General features: G+C 36.1%; 1 protein-coding gene across 3 annotated transcripts in view; it reads left to right on the top strand.

Moving 5' to 3' along the window:
* LOC123527787 (beta-1,3-galactosyltransferase 1-like) overlaps nt 1-16,340 on the top strand; it is a 59,296-nt gene that overhangs the window by 22,707 nt on the left and 20,249 nt on the right. Inside the window, exon 1 of one of the 3 annotated variants that reach the window (XM_045307452.2) lies at nt 15,338-15,542. The exons of 1 other annotated variant lie outside the window; for it this stretch is intronic. The gene's annotated coding sequence lies outside the window, so the exon portion shown is untranslated. One more of the 3 variants, XM_045307454.2, reaches the window with a different exon arrangement.

Genomic DNA, 16,340 nt, shown 5'->3' with positions numbered 1-16,340 from the left:
GTCCCCACAACTGATTTTTTTTGTCCAACATTATGTGCATAATTGGTTCCTCGGGCTTTCATAAAACATTATTACAAAGGCAGCCACCATTTGAAATAAGACTCCTTCCGCTTCTTGTCTCAAATCGTGTTTTAGGTTTAAAATATTAAATGAATACCTGTATTAATGAATGTCTATCTAATAACAGGGTCGAGTTTACTGTTTTCAAGACATTAAATAATGGATATTAAACATAAGGTTATCGGCGTGCTTCATGTCAATGGACTGGTCTTCGTCCATATAAGAGGCGTATGTAATTAGAAATGTCCTCATATACTTTACATTACAGCTATTTGAGGTATGTCCAGTGACCACTTATCAGTTATCACACTGTCCCCACTCGACAAGTGCGAACGTAAGGTTCATGGGCTCTGGCGTGAACTTCCAACGAACACAACACATATCATTCTCAGCGACCTCCTCATAGTCATATGATAGTCGTCCTCTAAATCCTAGCTGTAATTGCCACGAGATGGACCAGGCAATGTCGACAATGGCACTTTCTGGACTCATTGAGTTCCTGCGCATGAAAGCCTGGCACTTACTGTGGTAGATGTGCTTTAATGTTCCAAGGCAACAAATATCAAGGGGATGTACAACATGTGACGTGTCATGTGATAACACAAATATCACTATATTGTTTGCTTCTCTGCAATCAGGAAGTGTCAGGTTAACATGGGATCTGTGTCCATCAAAAAGAAAAAAAGACAGGATGGCCCTTCGTTGAAACATGCTTCAGGAGGCGCTATTCCATAAATACAACCTAGTTAGACCATCCATCCACTCTCTTTCACAGTAACAGCTGATCCTGGACAAGGACAACCCCGTCAAATGGTCCTGATTCCGTTTCACCCCCGGGATGGCGAAGTATGGTTGTAATCTACTGTCTGCAGCACTTCCACATGCTATGACTGTCACTGTTTCCCGCTGTTTGAGGATATGGCCGGTGGTGTTGTTCTCTTCATACATAAGTACATATATTTAACATAGCGGGGTTTGTGTCCGTTAGTAAATCTGTTCATCAGCATTCCAGATAAACTCTGGGTCATTCACAAAGTTGTGGTTCTTTTAAACTTTCGCCAGTTCACAGAAATACCTGTTCCTGGTCTCCTCAGAGGTACACTTTGCTCTAAGCACAGACAGTCTCTGGGATTTGGCTAAAGTCACGTCCGAGTTCCGTCTTTTGAATTCTGTATACCGTGATTCTGCAAACGCTGGACCACCCTGTTTCTTCCTTCCTAATATAAATCCAGTCATATTGCAAGCCTAGAAATTCAGCGGAGATATAACCATACCCTATGCTTGCCATATAGCTGATAAATTCAACTAGTTTCCGCTCCTCTTGTGCAGTAAATGTTGGTGGTGGACTACAGCTGGGCAGATTATCTTTCTGTCCTGTCACTGGCTAGTTCCCAAAGGTTCTGTCACATAGAGTGGACTCTTGTATACCATATAAACTGGCTACATTGTACATAGATATCCCAGAGGGACTACATCCTTGTATGCCCATGCAGTCGCTTTTTCTTGGTAGCCTTGCCAATGGTTGGTAAGTAGTAAAATAAACAAATACAAAACTTTCCATATGCACATAATGTCAAATGTATTCTGGTTTCTCGGTATTTAACAGTGACAAGTAAGAAGTATAGTCCAATAAGAGCCAAAATATGTGTGCGCGAGGCAATGCTCGATGACGTCATTTACGGAAGGGGAATCCTTCTGTCAGTTAAATGCTTTACACATCGAGTGATGTTTATGTTTATGAATGAAATAAATTAGAAAACCGGTTAATTAATCCCATCCCAAAATGCACCCAGAACAGCGCCCTCAAAAATAATTGTAGCAGTATGCACTTTAATCTGTTTGGAAAACTAAGGAAATAATGTCGTTCGAAAATATACTGAGAATTACATCCAAACAATCTCTGAAATGACAAATAATTATTGTAGTTCCTAATTTATTACTATTCCCTCGAACAAAAATATAAACCACGTTCCTATCCTATAAACCAAAAGACGGATCCTCCCCTCACCCCCCCCCCCCCCCCCCCCCAAAAAAAAATATATAAAATAAAATGAAACCCACCCATCCTGCAGGAACGCTTGCGATGATATGAATTTGTCAGCATTATTTGATTTAAATCGAACTAAAATTATGACGTCTCGCACATTAAGGAGGTAGCCGAATAGCTCAGGGATGAGCTCACGTTGGCGATTTAGACTATTTTTAACATTTTTACAAACTAAGAAATAAAATTCATCCTTAAAAGCAGCCAAATATTTAGAAGTTTCTATTATCATTATGCAAATTAATAATATTGAACGCAGTCATTATAAATGGAACATATACGGAGCCGCAGGCATTCCTTCGGGGATATGAGCAAATGTAAACAAACTCAGTTGTTATAGTAATTGTTATTATTATTATTATTGTTATTATTATACCAGATTTATATAGCGCCCTTTCCATGATAAACACGTTCAAAGGCGCTTTACATAAAGCAAATGCAGCCACACAGAGCGCGAAATTCATCCTTTATCTAGTACAGACACAGAAAGATCTGTCCAGAGGGACAGAATGAGATAAAGCCTCCAGAACAGACAGAGAGAACGTTTTAGATACAGACGTGTCCGGCTAACTTAGCCAAGCTCTTTGCGAATATACAGTCTGGTTCTTTAACGTGCCCGGTATATAGCACCGATACAAGCGAAGCCGTATTTCCTGGTAAGAACCAATACATGCCTCTGGTTAGGTGGGAGACACTTAAGAGCATCTCAGAAATTTCCAGTTCCTGGTCCGAGATTCGAACAGTGGACCTCTGTATTCACAGTCAAGCATGTAAATGAAGCATTTGCGTATATCAAAGCTACACAGGAAAATTCTTCCTCGTGTTAAAAAAATGCGATACTCTGTATCTATAAATCATACACACACAATTGAAACTGTTATAAAGTATCATGGATAGGGTATCTAATGTCAAAATATATAACACTAGTGTTAAATAATTTCAATTTGCCGTGGCGATCACCGTTCGACGTCCGTGTTTTCATAATCATTTTACTACGGTTTGTTACTGTTGTATATGGTGGGGTTCAAAATTCATGACCCGAAAATGGATATCAAAAAATCAAATGAACGTGAGAAACAACAATATTTATATTTGTCTATTACGTTATTTATTATGACCTATGGTAGACGAAACATAATCATGATTTTGGTTCAATTATTTTGTTAACCAGAGCCAGGCGGTAACGGTAAATTGTATTTAGATTTTTTTTCTATTTACCGTGGTATTAATTTCAACAACAGAAAGTAGATAGGCCACTGAACGCGCATGCATTAATAACAAAAAATATCTTTAAAAATGATGGTCGGCGAAATGTAATAAGGAAAGAAGTTTATGAATTTTTCATCTAACATTCATCTTCCATCTAACATTTTTCAAATTGCAAAACTAAACACCGCACTTTAACAATTTAAATGTTCTCTTTTAATTTTTCGCAAAGGTTTCGTAGGGTTGCTATTTTGTTTCGTTTATCCTTAGACAAATAATTACAGCAGTAGTTTGATGAAGACTCATGAAGCGGTTCATGAGGAGAGGTCATTAAACGTGTTTATATGTTTAGCTAAATTGGTCCCTATCCCCATTTGTAACAAAATAGCAGGAGACCTTACGATATTTTTACACATCAAGTGATAAACATTACATTTTAGTGGTTAATGCGAAGAAAGGCATATCTACTTTTAGCTATAGTGGTCCCTAATTGAGCCCAAGTTCCAATATAAATAAATTTGGAAGAGGACCTTATAATGATGCTCCAGACCAAGTATGACAAAGATCCACCAAGCTGTTCATGAGACGCTGTATAAAGGCATTTCTAGTTTTAGCTCTAGCAGCCCCTAAAAAAGGCCAAATGTCCCTGCTGAACAAAGTTGGCTGCGGGCCTAATAAAGATGCTACAAATCAAGTTTGATTGGAATACACGAGAAAAAATCAATAAAAGGATTTTTTTATTCACTACTTTTATTTATTTCTGAAATAGGCCAACTGATCCCGCTTTAACAAATGTATATTCGCTATTCATGAATCTTTGTACAATGACGTCAAGTGAAGGTCAAGCAAAACATACAATTGTAATTATTTCAATATTTCTGTTTCATAAGCAAAGTTTGACCGTAGTCATATCACATGGATAAACTGTATGCAGCGTACCTTCATTTCAGTGTAATGATTTTCAGTCATTATATAGTATATATATAATAAAACAGATTTCAACTGAATTCAATATTTGCATACCATACTAAAGAAAAATATTCATATATAATAAATCAGTTAAATAATTTATAACACATATATCAAAGCAAATAAGTACTCATTTTAATACGCAATTTGAATAAGTCACAAAAACAAGAAACCTTTTCATATACAGACGGCAATTGTAAAAAGGAAAATCTTTTAAAAAGCACTTCTCTACACAAAAGACTCTTATCATACCCTAATTCATGTGATACGCAGACCGTATTCAGCTCTTTCTTTAATTTGATATATGTTTTTATTTGAACAGGTTTTTATCATATTTATTAAACTTACTTATCATTTTGAGATATATCAATATTCTTGCTAAATATACTGAGCCAAAGTTAGCTTTAAAACTGTGAACAGCGTCGTTTAGGATAAACGCTTTGTCTACATTTCACTCAGCGTAGCACAATCAACAGAGTGAAAGAAATTCACACTCTCGTCCAATCAGACAGAGTGGTGCATAAATCTTCCATTTTGATAAATTATCTATAATGCGTTATCAAGTAGTTTGATTTGCAAACTGAAGTCACGTGGCATAGGTATCGAAAACAAATGTAGACGGCGTCGCCGAAAGACATGTTTTGTCATATAAGAATACTTTAAACTTAGTAGCAAACTATTTTGTATTGAACTAAAGCCCTCGTTCTAAGTATGACAGTACATGTATATCCAACTAATTCATCTTCTGAAATAAAACATCAACTGAACAAAGATAAACTTGAACCAGCCCTCAAAGTTATGTTTTTATTTGAAGTGAATACATCTATAATCCGAATACTGACTACTACTTTAGATCAAGATCTGGGATTAAAATGTTTGACCTTGCACGAAGCAGTTTGTTGCCACTGTGGGTGTTGAGACATTCAACCTGCGGGGATAAATTTAACTTACTCTTTCATGTGACTCTGGAACATAGTGGGAGTAAGAATGAGGTAAAGTGCGTATCATAAACCGGTGGAAGGTCGCCAGTCTTGGTTTTGCCACTGACCGTTTCAGGGCGGTCCCCACTATGTTAATTCAGTTGTTCTTTTTGTCCTCGAATTCTTGTCTTTGTGCCTTTGTTTAAATTTGTTTCCGTCCGCGTGCTGTGATTTACGCTTAGGTGAGGCTATGATTTTGGAACGGGGTTTTACCCGTTGGATATTCTTCCTTGTTTTTTCCATTGTTTTGTTAAATGTTAAACTAATGGAACAGGAAAACCCAGTGGCACTTTCAGTGACAGTTGAAACCTAACACAGAGATCTTGTTTCGGACTTCGTTTGAACTCTTTGTTAGGGAAAAGTGTTGATTTTTTTGTTTGTTTGTTTTTTAAATGTTAATAATGGCGACTGAAAATAGCAACAACATTTGTGCGTATTTTGTCAATGTAATGTACACTACCATGGTACTTGTGCAAAATAACCCTTAAAATTTCATGTATATGATTTTAGGCAAGCGTTTATAGGACTCATAATTGAAAATGCATACATGGATAAGTTAAATTAAACTTGCTTACTTATAAATTTCTGACTACAAATACTTTTCGTAATGTTATCAAAAATCTTTGTAAACTAAACATTGCGATTCAACTGAACTCAAAATGTATGTACCCCATTTCAAATTTTATTTCCGTAAATGAATGTTCGCTTCAACTTTAACTGACTTTGAAATGTTAATATTGATACAATGGCTTCACCATGGAAGAACCCAACCTTTTCTTGTGTACATATGCTATACTATATATATGGGTTGAAATACTCAAGTAAAATGTATCGTACATCACTAGCACTAAACAATCTTTATAGGAACAACAACTCTTATCCCGTTGTTAAAACTTGGGAAATGTTAATACGTCATTTGGTAACATATGGTTATACTATAGTTCAGCTTTGATTTAGGTAAAGTTTAAGGCTTCTAAATGTTCAAACGCTTCATTTAACAGGAGAATTATCTAATTTTGTTATGACAATACTCCTATATTGTCTCTGAACAGTTTAACATATCTCTGGTTGTTAGAGTATATTCAGTTCGAACAAACTGTACTACGAAAGAGTGTATATTGGGAACAATTTAACTGAACTGACACCTTCTATAATTAAACTTACTATTGTAGCGACTATTACACCTCAAATATCAGCTAGAGGTAATAACTAGGTAACTGCAAGGAAACATCCTATTCTATGCAATTTCCAAACAATTATCTAAAATGATGTTCAAAACATGTTTTTTCTATTTAACAAACGAATAATTATGTCAAATAACTGAGTGATGGGTATCGAACAATACATTGTAAATGATATAGGACATGACAAAAGCCCATGTGATGGGTAACAGGAAATTTTGATACTGTTTTCAACTTAAAAGTATTTGCTATTTAATACTTAGCTGTATACAAAGCCTCAACCTCATTTTTGTCTGCTTCGGACAACTTGAACATTCTCTTACATTTACCTGTTGCTGCCGGTGGCTGAACTACGCACAGTACATCAGATTTTTTTACCCATATCTTATCTTGTCTTCTTGGCCATTGATACATCTGTTTCTTTCTTTCCATAAATGAAACCTCTATCTCATCATCATCGTTGTCAGTGTCAACTACCTTTCCGATGTACCAACTTGCATCATAGACTGCAGCAACGTATTTATCTGCCTGTATGTCTACTGGACTTAATGATTTGTCTGTACCTTTTGTAGACGTTCCTTTTGTAGAAGCACCACTTGGCTTTACCTTGCGAGTGGTTTCTTTTCTCCAGGTATTACATCGTTGTCCAGATAAACAAAGTGCGCAATAACAATTTGTTTCTCTGACCCATATTGCAGACTGACCGTCACTGGCAACTGCGTGTAGTTTCATCGTCCCTTTATTGGGCGCAAATCTGCATTGAATTTTGAAATTTCACCTACCTTTTGCGAAATCGCTGAGTCAGCAACGAATCTGAACGAAACATTTACAAAGGTTGACTTTTCAGTGGCCCAAGTATAACAAGAGGGCCATGATGGCCCTATATCGCTCACCTGAGTAGAGTTGCTTACTTGAACAAGATCTAGGCCTTCTGGTTTATTTTTAGCAAATTTATGAAGATTTCCCTATGTACAATCAAGTAACCCTGGGGCTGGGTAAATTTGACCCTGCGTTGGGGGAGGGGGAGTCAAGATTTGAACAATTTTTGTAGAGGTCCACTAGGCAATGCTACATGTCAAATATCTAAGCTCTAGGCCTTCTGTTGTTTTTTTTAGAAAATTTTAAAGATTTTTCTATGTACAATCAAGTAACCCCATAGGGTGGAGCCAATTTAACCCCAGGGGTCATGATTTGAATTTTTTTTGTAGAAGTCTACTAGGCCATGCTACAATGTCATGTCAAATATCTAAGCTCTAGGCCTTCTGGTTTATTTTTAGAAATTTTCATATGTAAAATCAAGTGACCCCTAGGGCGGGGTCAATTTTGACCCCGGGGTCATGATTTGAACAAATTTAGTAGAGGTCCACTAGGCAATGCTACACGTCAAATATCTAAGCTCTAGGCCTTCTGGTTTATTTTTAGATTTTTTTTTTGAAGATTTTCCTATGTAAAATCAAGTGATCCCTGGGGCGGGGTCAATTTTGACCCCTGGGTCATGATTTGAAATAACTGTAGTAGATGTCCACTAGGCAATGCCACTTGTCAAATATCAAAGCTCCAGGGCTTATGCTTTTTGAGAAGAAGATTTTTTAAGATTTTCCTATGTAGAATCAAGTAAACCCTGGGGCGGGGTCAATTTTGACCCCGGGTCATGATTTGAACAAACTTGGTAGAAGTCCATTAGGCAATACTTCACACCATATATCTAAGCTCTAGGGCTTTTGGTTTTTGAGAAGAAGATTTTTTAAGATTTTCCTATGTAAAATCAAGTGACCCCTGGGGGGGTCAAATTTGACCCTGGGGACATGATTTAAACAAATTTTGTAGAGGTCCAATAGGCAATGCTACATGTCAAATATCTAAGCTCTAGGCCTTCTAGTTTATTTTTAGAAATTTTTTGAAGATTTTCATATGTAAAATCAAGTGACCCCTGGGGTGGGGTCAATTTTGACCCCGGGGTCATGATTTGAACAACTTTAGTAGAGGTCCACTATGCAATGCTACATGTCAAATATCTAAGCTCTAGGACTTCTTGTTTATGAGAAGAAGATTTTTAAGATTTTCCTATATAAAATCAAGTGACCCCTGGGGCGGGTCAATTTTGACCCCAGGGTCATGATTTGAACAAAACTGGTAGAGGTCCACTAGGCAATGCTTCACACCAAATATCTAAGCTCTAGGGCTTCTGGTTTTTGAGAAGAAGATTTTTAAAGTTTTTCCTTTTGGTTGCCATGGCAACCAGAATTCTGTATGGAATTCAATTCTTTGAACAATTTTTAAAGAAGACCATCCAAGGAACATCCCTGTGAAGTTTCATCAAAATTGGCCTGTTGGTTTAGGAGGAGATGTTGTTTAAAGGAAAGTGTGGACGGACGACGGACGGACGGACGGACGGACGGACGGACGGACGGACGCCGGACGGTGAGCGATCACAATACCTCACCCTGAGCACTTTGTGCTCAGGTGAGCTAAAAATCAGAAGCATCCTGAATCACAAACTTACCTGTCTTTATAGCTTTGTCGGCCATCCGCTTAACTGTACCTCCTAAGCCATCACATGGGCCCTTGCCATGGCCCGATTCAAAATAATTCCAAACAGCTGAGCAACCGTACAATAGCTCATGGTTGGCAACTGTATCAAAGATCTGTTTATTACGGTATTGTGAGGTAGGACAATCAGTCGAGTAATGGCAAACTTGCACATCTGGAACTAATAGTTTCACTTCCTCCATCACCTTATCTATAAATGCATTTACAGTGCTGGCATTGTGCGACAAGGTATTAGATATAATAACGATACTTTTGTGTGTCAACTCATCATTCAGTTTGAAATACAATACCACAGGGTGCAGAGTGACAAATGTCTGGTTAAAGTAGGCTGATTGTATTTCTTTGGAGGAACTGCGACATGAATAATTCTCGGCAAAGTCCATTTGTAATACAACATGCTTTTCTGGCAAGTTTTGCTTGAGACTTTTGATTTCAGAGTACTGGGTCTTCACTCTTTGTACATGTTCACTAAAGTCTTGCTTCTGGTTCTGTATATGGTCAACAAACTCTTGTTTTGTCATGTTTATTTCTTCAATCCTCATAACTTGTTTAGTTTTGCCTTTATCGTGAACCTTCAGACGCTTCCACTGTGGCACTTTTACGTTGTCTTTCGAAACTTTGTCAAGAACTGTCTGCACATCTAAATATCCTTTAACAAATACCTCTGGGTTTACAGACACATTGATACCTTCACTTCTCAGAACCTTTGCCGTCAGTGCCATGTTTTGATGTCTAGTACACAAACAACTACTTCGCGATATAAATGCTGATAGCTGGATGTACTTTGGTCTGATTCGACAAAAGATGGCAAATGAAACTGTACAAGCAGGATTTTCTGAAAGGTACTTCTGATGTAAGTTGTGCATGTAGTCCGTTAACACTCTGACTTGTTTCTCTCAACTCCATACTTCACACTGTCTGCCTTTCCTGGTTGCATACGACTATTGTCGTCTCTTTCAAGGAAACCTATGACCATTCTCTCATACTTTCTTGTCATCATAGCTGTATCTTTTGCCACAGGAGCCGAAGAAGCAGAGTACCTTGACAATGTAGTCTTGTTCAAGCCAACCTTCGAACAAAGGGCTGCATTGCATCTGTATTTCTTAATAATCTTTCCAGCAAAAAGCATATACACACTGGTTGAACCATATTTTGACTCCTCTTTTCTCGAACGCAGTTGTTCAGCCACCACATTACCAAACACTATCTCTCGTCTCACTTTATCTTTCTGCGCACTTGTTAGCCCCGCCTGATTCATGATCGCTTCCGCCTTACTCCTTGGCGTTCTTGGAGATCTTTGTAATCTTTTGATCATCCGCTGCTTTTTTCTCTGCTCTGTTCTCAATTTCCTAAACAGTTTGGTTTTGTCTTTCTTCAATTCTTTGATTGTTTCTTGGGCAATTTTCAGCTCTCTTGACAGTCTTTTTCTTGGACCTCTGCGGGAAAATTTCATCGCCACCAGCATTTGGTTTTCATGATTACCGGCTGACGTGGACGCGCACATACTTTCATAACCACTTGTATCTAAAGATTCTTCATGCCGATTTTGTGCCTGAGCCACCGACGTTTCTTCTCGCGGCATTTCCTGACGTTCTCACGCACTTTACGTCGTCTCTCCGATCGTTCAGCAGCACTTAATTCACTTGATGGAACATACCCTTTTCGCCTTCTTTCTCGCTCTTTCCGTAGATACCCCTCGTTGTCTTTAAGTTTGAGGCGTTCTCTGTAATCTCTACAAATCTCTGCACGTGACTTGACCATGATAATCTGAAAAGCAATATACAATCCAATGTAATGTGTAAGTAATTACTAAGTGTAATGTTCGATACTTCATTGTGTAATGTTCGAGACTGAATCTTATTATTATCTTGCTAACATGCATCGAAATCGTGGTTGAAAATGTATTATTCATAACATATGCTTCACAAAAAGTATACATACTAAATCTTTTTCATTACAAATGAAACAAAATCCATGTATTATTCAATTAAATGTAAAAATTAATCTTCTTTAGAACTTCTGCAAGAAAATGCATTTATATGTCGACAAAAGATATTTATTTGACAATAATATTCATTTTAAGCCTTTACAAACTCAGTTTATTAGATCTACAAAACACTTTCAATAATCTTTCCGAAGTTTTCATTTTCTGTATTGTTCGCTACATTTTGTAGCGGAGATTACTCGCATATAACGAACACTTCACCTTCTTACCATTGCAAATGTATGAGACGCTAAATTATCAACAATATACTGGTTCTAAGATAATAGCAAATATATGACTGCAAGAATTATACACGCGAAGTTATATATATGAAAGAAAATCACTTACCAAAGATTTTTTCTTGCTTCATCAAAACTCTAACAAAATGGCGGAATGACGTCTACATAGTAACTGGTGATGACATCATAATTGGTATTTAATTGACTTGTTAATAGTACTCTATAGTGGTATTGGAAGTTACAATCGCGGACATTACAAAACGATGTAAACTGCCTGATTATTTCAAAAATTCTAAAGTTGGAATTTCAGGAATCATTTCTCTGCCCTCATGTATCTTTTGAAAACAAAAAAAAGTTGCTGAAATAATCTTAACTATAAGAAAAAAGAGCAGAAATTGAGTCTCGTACAATACAAAGAAAACCATATTTATACGCCATTATTGTCTTTCTTATTAGCGTGAACTGAAGTGCCGCTTTTAAGAATGATAAAACCTTTGTCATTACAAAGATTATATACTTTGGTATCTGAAAACCTTCAATTTATCAAAAAAATGTCGATGAAAAACAATTTTAGCCGTTACTGCTTTTGTGGTAGCGAACAATACAACGGAATTTCAAAACCTGGCGACAACGAAACTCGTGGGCATATTATGCCGCATGGTAAGATCAACTACAAAATTTGAGGCACTATTTGCAACAACACCAATCTGGAACGTCCTTTGTAAAAAAAAAACTTCCAAGAATATGTGCTAGATAGTTCAAGATAAGTTTATGTCTACTAAAAAGTGGAAATGGCGACAGTCTGGAAGGTTACAAAATGCTTGTAACTGGTGATGCACTACCTGAACGATGTCATTTAAATCCAATGTAACTAGTGCAGGGCTTTTGTTATACCCTAATACTCAATGCCTGGCACAAATGACAGAACGATGCTATCTTTTAAAAGAAAGAAATTCTCGGCGACTTCAATATCCTACTACCCGTGAGAATGAGTCTAAATGTCACATATGTTTGTGTGTGTGCGTGCGTGCGTGTGTGTCTTTTATATCAAGTGTTGCTATGTTTAAACGTTGACCACACTTTAAGGCAAGTCAAATCATAACAAGAAATTGTACCCTCGTAAAGTTGTAAAATACATGTATATAGAAATTTCTTTTTACTGACAGTAAATAGGTACAAAGATGGTGTAATTTAAACTAGTAAATTTTAGCTCTACTGTGTTGCTTTTAACAAAATATTATTAATGATTTTTAATACGGTAAAGATGTTTATATTTATTTTATTAATCTGGCTATTACACTCAGATAAATTTCATACATCTGATTAATGTTCAAATAATGAAATTAAATGAAACTGACAGGCACCATTTTATTAAACAAGGTTTAGTTATTGAAAATGCGATATAAGCACCAAGAGAAAACCAACATAGTGTATTTGCGACCAGAAGAATGTAATTATTGGATTATTGGACTGCTGCGAACCATTTTTTACCGGCGTGAAGCTGTGTTTACGACCATGAACTTGGGTTTACGAAATAAACCATAGTTTACAAACGTGAACCTAGGTTTACGTTCAGTAAAATTGGTTTTCGAACAAAACTATGATTTTTGGTCGTAATCCTATGTTCACGAGAGTGAACCTATGTTTACGGTCGTAAACCCTGGGTTCACGGTCGTAAACTTAAGTTCTCGATCGTTAACATGTGTTCACGTTCGTAAACTATGGTTTACACTCGTGAACCCTGGATTACACCCGTAAACATAGGTTCACTCGTGAACTTAGATAAACGACCGAAATTCATAGTTCAGTTGAAAAAAACAAACAAACTAGTTTAAACCTGGGTTCACGGACGTAAACTATGATCAACGCCCGTTATCTTATGTTTCGCTCGAAAATATGGGTAAGTATTCGAAAAACTTGGTTTTACGTTCGAAAACCCTACTTTATCGATTGTTAATTCTCGTTTTTCGATCGTGAACCTGGGTTCACGTTATTATTGGGCAATTGGCGTGCCATAACCGTTTATATATGATTACAAAGAAGCAGTAGTAAACATTGAGTGACATTATATCAGATAAAGTATAAAGGTAACAAACACAACATCTATATTTCGATATTCAAAGCCCCCCCCCCCCCCCCCCCCAGCTACAAACCGGACTGTTGTTAATGATTATGGTCTAGTCCTGTTCCTTCCCTATTACGATGATTAGGAAAATTGACCATAAAACTACTTTAACTAATTTTTCAGGAAGGCGTAGGTTCAAGCCCCACTAGGACCAAACTTTGTCATTATATTTCTTTTTTCAAGTGAGGTAAACTGTTTTTTTTTTTCAATACTTATTATCATTGATTGGTCGTACAAAAGCGGAAATTTTTCATTTGATTAGCCATTTCTTGCTGTTTAAAATGAATTTAGCCTGAAGGGTGAGTGTTTAGACATATATAAAAATACGTTGTTACATTTTGTAAAAGTTCTTGTTTTTGCATTTACATGTATTCTTTAATTTACAAAGTTTGGAAGAATTGTAGGTAGGTTTTACTTCTGCCCTATGGTTCTTTTTGAATGCAGAGAGCAAGGCTATAATTCTTAAGAGTTGGAGCTTAATTTCTGTCCGATTAAATTTCCCAAGAAAAATTGTTATCGACAATTTTATTTTGTGTTTTATAATTGTTACGAAATACTTTGAGGTTTCATTTAGAAAAAAATGAGGTAAAATGACTTCTCTGAGATCGTTTCGCGCAATGGCTATCACTTTGAAATTTGTCTCTGTTTTAGCTGGCGGAAAAAAACATAATTTATACAAGATTAACAAATAAAAAAACAATCAAACAACAAGGACACGGTAAAAGTCGTTTAAAGATGCAACACAGTGCGAAACAATGTTAACTTCAGGACTGTATCAATAAATGCATTTTTTAAACATTACCGTTACGGGTCCACTATCTTAATATAACCTGAAATACAGTTGAAAACGTGTGTTTAAACAAAAATCGCTTACATCTATATCCCCACCCTTGAAACAAAATGGTGACAAAGCACTTTTTACAATATATCTTTCGGCATTCCACAGAATGTTTCTAAAATGAATTTAGTATAGAAATAGCCAAAAAAAAAAACTTGTACGCTCTTTAGGTATACAACTCGTAGAAAGTGGTCATTTGTTTCTTCTCACGTTACTGTGGCAATTCCACGCAGCGAGTACGTCCCGTAGTACCTATAGCAAATGATCTGAAAGAATAGATTCTTATAACTTTAGTCCTAAATATAAGACCTGACATATCTCATATCTCCATAAGTTAATTTTAATTGATATTTCATATTTCTTATTTTCCATGTTATGTCATTTCGTCGAATAATGCGCAGTATAACTCATATCGACAATTGTTTCTCGGACCAAGCGTTTGTTTAATTAGCTATTTACAGACCGGGGTCATAATCTATAACGAAACGGTCAACAGTGTTGAGTTACGAAAAAGTTCCATTCATACAGCGAATTAATTTACCATCATTATGTAATATTTTCTAATATTATCTTTCAAGTATTTACTGTTAGAAAAATAAAACATTATTATAACATGTTAAAGCAAATAGATTTATTGAAACAGGTAAGTTTAACAATCTTTATACAACTCTATGGCAAAACTGATAAACGTGGCGAAATATTTGAATTGCGCATGAAATTATATTTTGTGTTGTCAGTCTCAGCACCTTTGAACTTTTGTTGAACTTTGTGGAATCTCGATTTATGGTTATAATAGTCTGGCGAATAAATCGCCAGCCTAAAAACCGTTAGCGAACGCAAATACATGATGTTGGTTTTCTCATGGTGCGGCTCATTTTCATTAGTATATATGACGTATGATTTAGACTTAGTTTTTGACATTATGCCATTTTTAATTTCTAAATTTTCAAAATAAGACTATAAAACCTCTATTAAAGTTTTTATTCTTCGCTCTTCATCATTTCTCTCTGCTTCAACAATAACATATACGTCTGATATATATTTTGCGAGGGAAGCGAGCGGAAAATTTCTTCTTTAATAATGAAGCTTCTGTAATGCAATATAAATCTGTTTGCTGGAATTTAGGATACACATACTAGGGCAGTCACTTTAAAGTAACCGATGTCCGTTTCTAACCCTGGTTATCAGAAATTCATTGATTAAACTACCAACCGAATGACGCATCAGATATGCACAAGATGCATAAATATGTGCACAAGTTATTGATTGTTGATCAGGTAGTTTTTTATATATATTTGCATCTAGACATGTTTATATCAAGCGTTTCTTGTCTTTGTAGTGTTATTTGGATATGCAAGAGAACAAGGTAGAAAATTAGTTTTGAGTTGTTGCAATTTACATAACTGTATTTTTAAAGTATAGCTTTGTGATTATATGTAATAAGTACATTTAAACTAAATAGGGATTTTTGTGTTATAGATCGATTGCACGACGTTCTTGTGCAGCACTTACGTTTTACAAAGCAGAATATCTAACTTTGATAACTTGCACCTAGTATTACGCAGTCGACCAGCTACAAACCAAATAATGGCATCTCAATTGAAATCAGTGTTCCAAGTACATGTATGATCATGAAGCACGCCGGTAAGCTTATGTTCGTGATCCCTTTTCTCTTGACGACAATGTATACTGCTCCATTTTATATGAGAGCAACATGCAATTGTTGTTTCATGTATAATCTTAAACACTGTCTAAAACAAGGGGTTAGAGGAGCCTATGTTTTATGAAAACATGATAAACAGATTATGAACTATTTTTTAGAACAAAATGATGCAATCATGGGGACATGTTCTCCCTATACAAAAATCCTTACATGTGAAATATGCAATACGCTAAATTGCCGATTGATGGATGACTTGATGGACAAAAAGAAATGACTAACTAAAAGGTCAATTCATTTTCCAAAAACGCACTCTCTTCAGCCAAAGCTATCTTTGTATACTGCTTAACTCGCCTTTCGAGTATAATTAGCAGGTGCGCAGTCAGAAGAAAGATTTTTACAAAAGAATTGACAGTGAGAAGTCAACGTGATAAAGTGAGACTGAAAAAAACAGTTAAAAGTGTTCGATATACAGACAAGAGTAGTAGTGAGACACTGTCATAT

This window comes from Mercenaria mercenaria, chromosome 14, assembly GCF_021730395.1.
Source record: "Mercenaria mercenaria strain notata chromosome 14, MADL_Memer_1, whole genome shotgun sequence".
NCBI lineage: Eukaryota > Metazoa > Mollusca > Bivalvia > Venerida > Veneridae > Mercenaria > Mercenaria mercenaria.
Note: the sequence above shows the minus strand (reverse complement) of the source record. Positions and strands in the feature narration are given on the sequence as shown.